The sequence below is a fragment of the Ambystoma mexicanum genome, chromosome 14, assembly GCF_040938575.1.
Source record: "Ambystoma mexicanum isolate Mex_15411 chromosome 14, UKY_AmexF1_1, whole genome shotgun sequence".
Lineage (NCBI taxonomy): Eukaryota > Metazoa > Chordata > Amphibia > Caudata > Ambystomatidae > Ambystoma > Ambystoma mexicanum.
In genome coordinates, this window is record NC_090940.1 from 432,154,041 (window position 1) to 432,166,606 (window position 12,566).

The window sequence follows — 12,566 nt, forward strand, 5'->3', positions numbered from 1 at the left end:
GTAGACAGTTGACGCTATTTATGCATCTTTCTTAACTGCCTTTTTCTGCATCGGGGAAACTGTACAATGGCATATTAACAGGTATTTCACTCTGTGTGCTTTTATCCAAATCTCATTATTTTGTGGTAATGGCTTCCAGTATAGTAAATGTGTTGTGTATACAGTATTCAGTACATTTTTAACACCTGTGCCGCTGAAACAGTGGGGCTTTTCAACCTATAGTGCGGGGCCCCCATGAACATATCGCAAAAAGTTATATTTGTAAATATTTTTTCATAAAGATATATACTCAGTGCTCCATTCCTATACATCTATATAAAAGAACCAGCATTGCTGAGTTGGGTAGGGGGTCGGTCATTGGGATAAACTATCTGAGGTCTGACTTGCTGTACCACCTGCTCTAAATGCAGTGCATAAAAGGTGAGTAATTTGTCAGCATTTTCCCTGTAAAACTAAAGTTTGGACACAGCTCCCGGCAATTGTGGATGGATTTTGGGCAAGCCCCATGTCTTTTTCTGCGTTTGTGGGACCAAGTGTAAGCTTTTGCAGCACCCCTTTTCCACACTGCTGGATACAGTGAAGGCACCAGCTTCTTTTAAGCCGCGCTAACCTCCCACCCGCTCACACCAAACTAAGGGCAGAAGCATACAGTTAATGAGCCATTAGGGCCAGTGAGTGTACTTTTGTCTGTGTTTCAACCCCAGTATCCTGCAATGTCTTCATTGGGGAATGTTAATCGATGCCCTCAAAGTGAACACCTACAATCGCATGACAAAACCTCAAACAGAAAAAGTGAGTATGCCTGATGGAACTTCTGCTGATGTCACAACAGACCACATAGTGCTCGTGTGCACCTTAACTGTCGTTAGACCAACATTTAGACGCAATGTGGCTGCCATGAAATGAAAGAGACATTAGAAGGCAAAGGAGAATGTGATCCCAAAGGCTAAGAACATCTAAGACTGTGAGGGGTCAGAAATGTGAGAGGAACCACTTGGTGAAGTTTTCTTAACAAATACCATTGTATTATATTAAAAGGTTGGAGGAATGCCTCACTATGCCTAGTCTGATGAGGATTTCCCTGCCTAAAATAAACTAAAGGGAACACTCTAACAAAAGGATATCTGTCCCTCACACAATTACATACAATAAATAAACAAGGACATACATTGCAGCTCAAAACAATAATGATTGATATGGCAATGTAACCACGGTCTCTCTTCTTAACCTGGGCGAACTCCCCTCCCCCAGGTTTAAACGTGATTCTGCTCCGCAGTTCAAGAATGGAAAACAAGGAAATCCTGGTTTGTAACAAAGTTCCAATACAGTGCGATGCTACTTCAACTTGTCAACAAAAAGTTCCAGCACAGAAGTCTTCAACTTTAAACAGGTTCTCTGTTCATCACTACCAACAATAGTCATGGTTAGGATGGTTTGCCAACATTGATTAATTCCAAAGCAGCACAACTTTTTTGTAACAGCTTCACACTGTTCCTCCTTTAGCACCATATACAATATAATTAGTCTGTCAGGACCACCTCGTCGCACTTCAACTCCAACCTGGTCTGATGGGAAAATAGAAATCAATTCCAGATTCCGCTCGTCTAGTGAAAGGGTATTGTATCCGGACTAAGGGGCATTGCATGTCGGCCAATAGGAACATGTCTCAGACAGCTACTGAAACCATGAAATCCAAGCACTAAGTAGTAGAGAGAAAGGAGATGGGAGCTGGGGACATGGAGGTGGAGATAGTTGCAAAGTAAATGTTGTGCAACATATCAGGCCAACATATTCTGTACATTTCACAGCTGCATTGTTCAGAAAACGTAGTAACCGCTACTAGAAGATAGCCTTGTTATGTTTGCTGCAGACCCTAGAGGGAAGCCAGTGCCATTGAGTGGTGCTTGGTTGAGATATCTGCAGAACGTCTCAGTAAGTCTGCCACAGCTATGCACACTGCTGCTCAAGACCTTTCAGTGCGCATGTGGCCTTTCCCAGTGGTCGTTGGACACTATTCTCATGTGGAATAACAGAGAGACCAAATAATCTTTGTTTAAACTACATGTTTAATTACTTTTTAGCCTCTTCCCGATGGAGGGGGGAGGTAAGAGACTGCGGACATCAGCCCGACACCGGTGGTGACTAATTTCACTATGAAATGCTGTGCATTTTTTATAGTGAAAAGGTTTGTCATTTAGTTTGCCTAGGGAGAGGGGTAAGGTATTAGCTTGGGTGGGAAGAGCATGGAGGCCATTGGGCCGCAACCTTGCATATTCTGTTTTCCAGGTTATTCAAACACAGGCAACAACCGGGGATAACGAGTTTGCCCAGAAAGCATAAGCGAGCTCAGTGTGTAACCTTTCACTGAGTGTTTGTTTCTCCTGCCGCAGGAAGAATATACAAATAAATGAAGGTATTCATTGTGAAAACTCATTGAATGTTATGGAGCACACCAAAGAAACTTCAATAAACTAGAAAATTGTGCCTTTTGACTTAAAGGCTTTTGAATCTTACACCCCTCTGACATAACTGTTCACCGGGTGGAACCGGAACATCTAATAAGAGATCAAGATTTCAATATTTGGTTGAAAGATGACCAACAAAAAATCAGCCAAATCACATGACCAGCTTTCACCTTAGACAGAAGGTCAAAGGGCCAACACACTCAACCAGACACACTTATGAAAATAAGGCCTAACAACTACATCCCCTTCTGTCCACGCCTCATGGTACCATTTCCAGTCAATGCACCAAAACACACGTTCCCCACTCACAAAGGCCAGACCACGATTAGCAGTAGAAGCTTGCAAGTCCTCAACCTAGAGGAACTCGAACTAGTAATAGAGGACACCAATCCAATCCTATCAGCACCAGAGTACTAGCACCCAGAAGAAAAAGCAGCGATGCTCCGTATATTGAATAGCGAATCTCTGGATATCCGAAGAGCTATGAAGCATGTCACTCCATCAGAGAAAAGGAAGCAGCATGGCGGTTCACTCCAACTATGAACCTTGAAGAAAACTAGCCAGAAACTATAATAAGCATGAAAGAAAGACTACAGCACGCATGATAAAAAAGCGCAACTGCAGCAGACCCTGCACTAAAAAGGTGCAATCTTAACACCAAGAAACTACACGATGCCAAATGCATCAGAACTGCAAGCAACCTGCAGAAATAAATGTTCAAAATCCTCAAGGAGATGAGAGTCCAGAATTCCTGCAGAAAGACCCCCTACTACATCTAAAAGACTATGCAACGATATCTCGATTTGTTTCGGAGAGAAGGGAAAAAGCAAGCAATAGATTCTGCACTCGACTAGAGCGATGATATTCTTCACAACAAAATCACACCAACAACCACAATGATCAACAAACACAAGACCATTTCAGAAGCCCTCTTCTCTAAACTGGTGAAGGTGATGTAATGCTCACCTGATTCCCACGGAGGCGGAGGTCTGGCTTCGAGTGCTGATGCTTCTTCAATGGTGAAGCGCAGGACTCTGAAGATGGACAGGAAGGGCCCTCTACTCTGGCTTCTCCGGCTCGCAGGAATATTCCCCTGTGCGTGAAAAGGGAGTATTACCTACTGACTGAGTTATGCTCAAGCCTCCCACTCTCTTCCAACCCTCCACGATACCCTTCCACGATTCCCCGTGAAGTCTCACCTTAGGGTCTGAAAGGACGAGCTCTCCATCCTGCTTCTGACGCAGGGGCGCGTTGAACCCAGTTACTTCACTGGATTGAGGTTGGATGGGAGTTCAGGTAAGCTTGATTATACTGGTAAGGCGCTGTAAAGGTTCTGTTGCAAGTTCAAAAGTTCAAGCTTTAAATAATAATGTTCATTGTCTTTTTTCAGGTGATGAATGAAGATTCCTTTGGAGACTTCTTGCAACAAAGCGTTGATGTTGATGCCTTTTCCCCATAGGGGCCGGGGTTCGGAATGCCGGAGATATGGCGCCGACCCGAAGTGAAACGTGCAGTTCCAGTAAAGATCTGGTAAGTCCTAGATGAGCGCTCAGGTAATGTTTTTGCATTCGCTCATCTAATGTCTTTGTCTTTTTTCCCCATAGGGACCGGGGTCCTGCTTGGAAGCAGCAAGACCCGAAATGAAATGGGAATGACCCAACAGGTAAGTCTTAGAAGGAAACTGAGCTTTTCCTATTCCCTTCCTCCTCTCACCTCTTATTCTTGTCTTTTTCTCTAGGCTCTGGGAAGTGGCTGTGTATCCGGATGATCGGTGCTGAAGATGGAGGAACCCAGGAAAGGTGAGTGAAAGCAGCGCTGCAGCGATCGTAACGAAATGCTTTTAAAAATGATGTCTTCCCTTTCCGGATCGTCGGTGATGTCTCCGTGGTGCAGATTAGCTGGTAGGTCTCTTGTCTCCCTTTGCAGGTGACCCAGGATGCTGACAGGCGTGGCTGAAGTCCAGATGCAGGCGCTGACACGGTGAGCGTCCAGCTGCGAGGAGCAGAACAACGCGAAGCGTGAGTTGCTGATCGGGTGTGGTTTAAATAGCTTTGGAAGAAGTTCCAAGTGTGTATCCTTCCTCCGATCAGGTATGTATCCTTCCCCGACCACACCCGGGTGGGAAGTAATCCCACAGGTAAAGTAGTTCCTATTCAGGCCTCAAGAGGGCCTGGATGTGGCAGCATGGTCTGCATCAGGTAAGTGCACATTAAAACACTTGAACACATGTCTAGCTTTATGAGCCTGGCGCCTAAGGTGCCAGGACAGAGGTCCAACATGAGCCTGGCGCCTAAGGCACCAGGACTGCGTCCAAAGGGCCCCAGCTTGGGCCCGCTGGCACTCCCCTGGGGGAAATGATGCCTGCCTCTGGGGTTGCTGGGTCGGACCTGGCTCCTTGGAGGTAGGCATCATGACAGTACCCCCCCTCAAGGCCCCTCCCAAGGTTCTTCCCTCCGGGGGTTTGGGCTTGTTCGGAAATCTCCGGTGAAACCTTTGTACTAATCGAGGTGCGTGGACATGGTTACTAGGCTCCCACAATCTCTCCTGAGGTCCATATCCCTTCCAGTCAACAAGATAGAAGAGTTTCGACTTTAACACCTTGGAGTCTAAAATGTCTTTAACTTCGAATTCTAATTCCCCTTCAATTTGAACTGGATCTGGAGGCTTGGACAATCGGGGTTCCTGGTTGTACTGGCTTCAAAAGTGATGCATGAAAAACTGGATGAATACGCATGTTGGACGGTAGATCCAGTTTAAAGGCCACTGGGTTGATTATAGCTTTGATGGGATAAGGTCCTATGAATCTGGGATTGAAGGTTCGCGGGCCCTTGAGGGGTAAATGTTTAGTTGCTAGCCATACCTGGTCTCCTACTTGGTAAGGAGGAGTTTTACTTCGGTGCAAATCAGCGTTTTCTTTATACTTTTTCTCGGCTTGCTGTAAATGAGTTGCAGCTTCTTTGAAGGCTCGGGTTATTGTGAAATGCAGATGATTTACTGCGGGCATTTCCAGGGTCAGAGGTGGATCTAGATCAGAGGTCCGAGGATGGTGACCATACAAAGTATAAAAGGGGGTTTGTCCGGTTCCAGAATGCACTGAATTGTTTTATGCATATTCTGCGATCCAAAGGATGTCTTTCCAATTTAACTCGGATTGGTGTAACATGCACCGAAGATATTGCTCGAGAGTCTGATTGGTTCTCTCGGTTTGTCCGTTGGTCTGGGGGTGGTGGCTGGTGGATAACCGCACATCTATTTGTTCTAGTTGGCAACACTTCTTCCAAAAATGTGAGATAAATTGACTTCCACGATCCGAGACTAAAATGGAAGGGAAACCATGTATGCAAACTATATTCTCCAGGAATTCCTTGGCCAAGGTGGAAGCTGAAGGCAAACCCTTTAAAGGGATAAAGTGGGCCATTTTGGAGAATAGGCCCACAATTACAAGGATTGTGTTGTAACCAGCACAAGGAGGCAGATCTGTTATAAAGTCCATTGACAGGGTGTGCCATGGTGCCGGTGGAATATCCAAGGGTTGAAGTAGGCCGGCTGGCCTTTTCTTTTGAGCCTTGTTTTGGGCGCAAATTCCACAAGACAGTACAAAAGACTTTGTCTTTTCTCCAAGAAGGCCACCAGAAGCGGCGTTTGATTTTTCCTCCGTTTTAGCGATACCAGGGTGTCCTTCCATTAAAGATTCATGATGATGGGCAATAACAAGTTCTTGCAATTCTTTACTTGGCAGAAACAACCGCTCCTGGAAGTAGGGTAAGTCATCCTTAACGGTGTAATGAGGACCCTTTTGACTCCATTCCAGTAAGGTTGAAGAGTCTAGAAGTTGTTTTACTTGCGTTTGGATATCCTCAATAGATTGCAATGAAGTTAAACCTAAGATTCTTTGCTCAGGTATGATGGGTACAGGTTCTAAGCTTGAATTAGGTTCCTCCGTGCCAATCCGGGATAAGGCGTCTGCTTTTCCATTCGTGCAGCCAGGGCGATAGGTAATTACAAAATCAAATTCCGCAAAGAATAGAGCCCATCGGAGTTGTCGTGAAGATTGAGCTTTGGCCGTCTTTAAATACTGTAAGTTTCTGTGGTCCGTAATTACGGTGATGGTGTGTCTTGCTCCGAGAAGGTAGTGACGCCAAGCCTTGAAAGCAGATTTGATGGCCAGTAACTCTTTATCAGTAATTGCGTAGTTGATTTCAGGAGGAGAAAATTTTCTGGACCAAAAGGCCACTGGGTGTAGTTGGTTAGTTTTTGGGTCTCTTTGCGACAGCACAGCTCCCATGGCCGAACTGGAAGCATCGGTTTCCACTATGTACGGGAGATCTGGGTGCGGGTGCTTCAATACAGGTGCAGAGGTGAATTTGGTTTTCAGGTCCTGGAAGGCTTGTTCGGCCTCAAGAGTCCATTTGAAGCGTTTGTTTTTCTTTAGGAGAGCGGTGATGGGTTGGACTGTTCGGGAAAATTCCGGGATGAATCTTCGATAGAAATTGGCAAAGCCGAGCATGCTCTGAACTCCCTTCACCGAGCTTGGAGATGGCCATTTGAGGATGGCGTCCACCTTTCGCGAGTCCATTCGGACTCCTTGAGGTGTCAGGATGAATCCGAGAAACTCAACTTCTGTGGTATGAAAAACGCTTTTTTTTCGAGTTTTGCAAATAGTCTGTGCTGGCGCAGTTTCTCAAGAACTGCCCTAACATGTTTTCTGTGATCAGATTCTGAAGAAGAGTACACCAGGATGTCGTCAATGTAAACAATGACGCAGACATCGATAAGTTCCCGAAGAACATCATTCATAAAGTACTGAAAGGCGGCAGGTGCATTGCACAAACCGAAGGGCATCACCTGATATTCGAAGAGCCCAAATTTGGTGCGGTATGCAGTCTTCCATTCGTCGCCTTCTTTTATGCGCACCAGGTGATAAGCTCCTCGGAGATCTAACTTGGTGTACACACAAGCGTCTTTCACCTGGTCGATAAGCTCAGGGATGAAGGGCAGAGGATAACGATTCTTAATCGTTATTTGATTTAGGGCGCGATAGTCTATACACGTTCTAAGGTTGCCTTCTTTTTTTGGTACGAAGAACAGAGCTGAAGAGATAGGAGACTTGGACGGGCGAATAAAACCATTGGCTAGGTACTGATCTAAATACTGACGCAAATGCAGGTTGTCAGGTTCCGTAAGAGCATAAATCCTACTACAAGGTAGTTGAGCATTGGGTACCAGATCGATCTGGCAATCATAAGACCGATGGGGAGGTAACGTGTTAGCCTGTTCTTTCTGAAAAAACGTCTTGGAATTCTTGGTATTCTGACGGTAGCTGTACAGGGGTGGAAGTTGCGGTGGCTAGACCCATAGCTGGATTTCTTGGATAACAAGTTGGTTCACAATCAGGAAAACTTATCTTCTTTGCTCGCCAGTCAATTCTGGGATTATGTGTTTCTAACCAAGGAATTCCAAGAATTACTTGAAATTGTGGGGCCTTGATCACATGAAACACGATTGCTTCCCGATGCCCATCCTGACCCACCAGTGTCACTTCAACAGTGGACTGCGTTACAGGCCCTGAGGCTATTTCGGTTCCATCTACTGTAGTAATGACATCTTGGGTTACTTTCGGGCGGAGAGGAAGCTTAATCCTGGAAGCCAATTCACGGTCTATGTAATTTCCAATAGCTCCACTGTCGATGTATGCTTTTATAGCATGCAACTGCTGAGGCTGTTTTGGGTCCACGAGCACCATTGGCATGACGAAATGTGAGGTCAAAGAGTTAGTTTTCAAGCTCGGCAAGCGGACCCCTACGCTTGCCGGGCTAGGTCGTTTCCCGAATCAGGTGTCACTAATTCGTTATCAGTAGCCCCAACCACCTTCTTAAGTGGTTTAACTGGACAATTTCGAAGAAAGTGACCGGAAGTCCCGCAATACAGACAAAGTTGCATTTGCCGCCTTCTCTCTCGTTCTTTCTGCGTTAATGGTCCTTTAACACCACCGATTTGCACAGGTTCAGATACGTCAGTACTCTTGGAGGTAGCGTGGGTTTTGATCGGTGCTCGGTTTTCATACTTGAACCGATCTGCTTTTCTATTTTGAAGTCTGTGATCAAGTTGAACAACCAAGTCAATGTAGTCTGCGCAGACCTGGGGTGGGTTTACTATCTGAGCTAGAACATCCTTAAGTTCTCAGCGCAGGCCTCGATGAAACAATGTGATCCTTTTGCTTTCTGGCCATCCAGTTTCCACAACCAGTCTGTTAAAGGTGGCTATGTAGGACAGAAGATCCTGATTACCTTGTCGTAAGGATAGCAGTTCGTTATCAAGGGCCTGTCCTTGAGAGTGTCGAGCGAACAATCTTTCCATGCTGGCCTGGAAGCCCTGAAAATTCTGGAGAATGGGATCATCCTGATTTACCAATGGAATAGACCAATCGGCAGCACTGCCACTAAGGTAAGATAGTATAAAGGCTACCTTAGCCTGGTCGTTAGGGAAGGCTCCGGGTCTGCATAGAAAGTGTAAACGACATTGGTTCATAAAGACGGCATATTTCTTGGGATCCCCGCAAAACGTTCAGGCGGGGCCAAAGGCATGTGTCCAGGTAGATTAATTTTTACCGGGTTACTCAAACCCATTGATGTGGAAATGTCTCCGGAATTAGGTAAAGGAGTGTGCCCTGCCTGGGCCTGTAATAACCTTTTGGCTAGGTCATCAGTTCTTTCCTTAGATAAGATTAGTTCTCTTTTGAGAGCGTTAGTCTCTTGGCGGGCTGAGTGCACCTCTGCCCGTAATTCCCCCAAAAGCTGGGCCAGCTGGTCAGTCTCGGAAGTCTCCATAGCGCCCGGGTGGGAAATTGTGGGTAGGCTTTGCGTTCTGTAACGCTCACCTGATTCCCACGGAGGCGCAGGTCTGGCTTCGAGTGCTGATGCTTCTTCAATGGTGAAGCGCAGGACTCTGAAGATGGACAGGAAGGGCCCTCTACTCTGGCTTCTCCGGCTCGCAGGAATATTCCCCTGTGCGTGAAAAGGGAGTATTACCTACTGACTGAGTTATGCTCAAGCCTCCCACTCTCTTCCAACCCTCCACGATACCCTTCCACGATTCCCCGTGAAGTCTCACCTTAGGGTCTGAAAGGACGAGCTCTCCATCCTGCTTCTGACGCAGGGGCGCGTTGAACCCAGTTACTTCACTGGATTGAGGTTGGATGGGAGTTCAGGTAAGCTTGATTATACTGGTAAGGAGCTGTAAAAGTTCTGTTGCAAGTTCAAAAGTTCAAGCTTTAAATAATAATGTTCATTGTCTTTTTTCAGGTGATGAATGAAGATTCCTTTGGAGACTTCTTGCAACAAAGCGCTGATGTTGATGTCTTTTCCCCATAGGGGCCGGGGTTCGGAATTCCGGAGATATGGCGCCGACCCGAAGTGAAACGTGCAGTTCCAGTAAAGATCTGGTAAGTCCTAGATGAGCGCTCAGGTAATGTTTTTGCATTCGCTCATCTAATGTCTTTGTCTTTTTTCCCCATAGGGGCCGGGGTCCTGCTTGGAAGCAGCAAGACCCGAAATGAAATGGGAATGACCCAACAGGTAAGTCTTAGAAGGAAACTGAGCTTTTCCTATTCCCTTCCTCCTCTCACCTCTTATTCTTGTCTTTTTCTCTAGGCTCTGGGAAGTGGCTGTGTATCCGGATGATCGGTGCTGAAGATGGAGGAACCCAGGAAAGGTGAGTGAAAGCAGCGCTGCAGCGATCGTAACGAAATGCTTTTAAAAATGATGTCTTCCCTTTCCGGATCGTCGGTGATGTCTCCGTGGTGCAGATTAGCTGGTAGGTCTCTTGTCTCCCTTTGCAGGTGACCCAGGATGCTGACAGGCGTGGCTGAAGTCCAGATGCAGGCGCTGACACGGTGAGCGTCCAGCTGCGAGGAGCAGAACAACGCGAAGCGTGAGTTGCTGATCGGGTGTGGTTTAAATAGCTTTGGAAGAAGTTCCAAGTGTGTATCCTTCCTCCGATCAGGTATGTATCCTTCCCCGACCACACCTGGGTGGAAAGTAGTCCCACAGGTAAAGTAGTTCCTATTCAGGCCTCAAGAGGGCCTGGATGTGGCAGCATGGTCTGCATCAGGTAAGTGCACATTAAAACACTTGAACACATGTCTAGCTTTATGTGCCTGGCGCCTAAGGCGCCAGGACAGAGGTCCAACATGAGCCTGGCGCCTAAGGCGCCAGGACTGCGTCCAAAGGGCCCCAGCTTGGGCCCGCTGGCAGTCCCCTGGGGGAAATGATGCCTGCCTCTGGAGTTGCTGGGTCGGACCTGGCTCCTTGGAGGTAGGCATCATAACAGGTGAACAGCAAAGCAGGCTCGCCAGTGAAACCCTTGTTGGGCTAGATTTTCATATTTACGCCAAATCACCTTCACTGTGAGACCCCCAGTACTTTTTACTGGACTGTGGGTTCTTTCTCTATGTTCCTGAGTGGGAGGGAAAGTTTTTCCCCACTCCCTTTCTTTTACTCTATCTATGGGACCCATTTTTATGTATCTCCATACTTTATTTTTGGAATCTTACTTTTCTATAAGTTTTTGGGCCTCTACATTCTATTATTGCAGTACGCAGCACTTTCTGTGTAGTGTTGAGTGTTGCAGAGCAGCCCTTTGGGCGTCCCTTTTTATGTTCTCTGATTTTCTTTGTGAACTACTGTTCCCAAGGGTAGAGGGAAACCTTTAACCTTTGTACACTTCCCATTGTGAGATCAGCACATGGCACCTGATGTGGAGTGCTGATGGGTTTCATACTCGCCTTTCTCACTGATACTGTAACATTTTTGTTACAGTCCTTTATTCTCCTTGCCAGAACACATGTTCTAAAGGGTAGAGGGATATTTGTTATCCCTTCTACATTTTATATTGTGAGACCAGCACACCCCACCTTATGTAGTGTGCTGAGGGGTTACACAGTATCCACTTTCTCACTGCTCCCATAACATTTCTGTTACAGTGACAAGCATACCTGAATGGCTTGTGGCCGTGGACGTGTTCTACCAACTTTTGTGTGTTTTTTACCCACAGGCTATGTTCACAGCCACGGTAATGCACAGAAGGGTCACCATTGACCCAAAATAGTGACTGTGTCTAAAGCACTCTATCAGGCCCTCTGCAAGGTCAGCGGGGACAGACAGGAGTGCATCATAGTCCAGGGGGAGACAGGGTTGACCGTTGGCTGGTGGTATTCAATGAATACAGTAAGGTAGCAGATAGGAAGTGGGTAATATCCCAGAGACAATGGAAGTAGACAGAGTGTGTGTGATATCCTATAGACAAAGCAGGCAGACAGGAGGTGGGTGGTGGACTAAAGAAAGAGGGGCCAGAAAGAGGGAACAGACGGAGGGTAGCTGGTATATACACGAGGCAGTGAGGGCAGGCATGTGCTGGGTAGCATCCCAGGGACAGAGGTTGCAGACGGGTCGCTGGTACCCCAGGGTGAAGGTAGGTGGACCTAAGTGCTATCCCAAGGTCAAGGGGATTAGGTGGATGGTATCCTGGGTACAGAGTGGGTAGATGGGGGGGGGGGGATCCCAAAGACACCAGTGGGGCAAGTGGAGGGATGCAGCATATTCCAGCCCCAAAGATTACAGTAGAATGGACAGGTCACACGACTGCACACACACGGACATGCATACGGTACACGGGAGAAAGCATGTATTCAGTACGGAATGCAGAAAGGATTAGCAAAAAAGCATTACAGCACAAACAAAAAAACAATCAGTGGAGGAGGGGGGGGCCTCTAGTTCGATTTTTTTTATATAACAAACCCATACGGTAAACGACTAACCCACAAAAAAGAAAACGTGTTAAAAAAGGTTTGTGTTTGGACCTCCAAGCACTGCATATTGGGATGGGGATGAAGGCCGGGTGGGTGATCCAGAGTTCTCTATTGATTCTGTATGCTGCCTTGAGGCAGGAATACAGGCCCACGTGTGAAGAACCGGCGAGGGGACTCCCTCTTGCGCTGCCTCGTGCATGAAACCTCCTGATAGCTTACGTGCTACTTTTTACCTGCATAAATAATCACATTACTCATTGGTCTACCTTTCCGATAAAGTAAGCCGCCAGCATGTC

At 46.7% G+C, this 12,566-nt stretch overlaps 1 protein-coding gene across 2 annotated transcripts in view; it reads left to right on the forward strand.

Annotated features, from left to right (window-relative positions):
* The window catches only part of LOC138526861 (acetyl-coenzyme A synthetase 2-like, mitochondrial), a 300,268-nt gene that overhangs the window by 197,045 nt on the left and 90,657 nt on the right, over positions 1-12,566 (forward strand). The window lies entirely within an intron of this gene.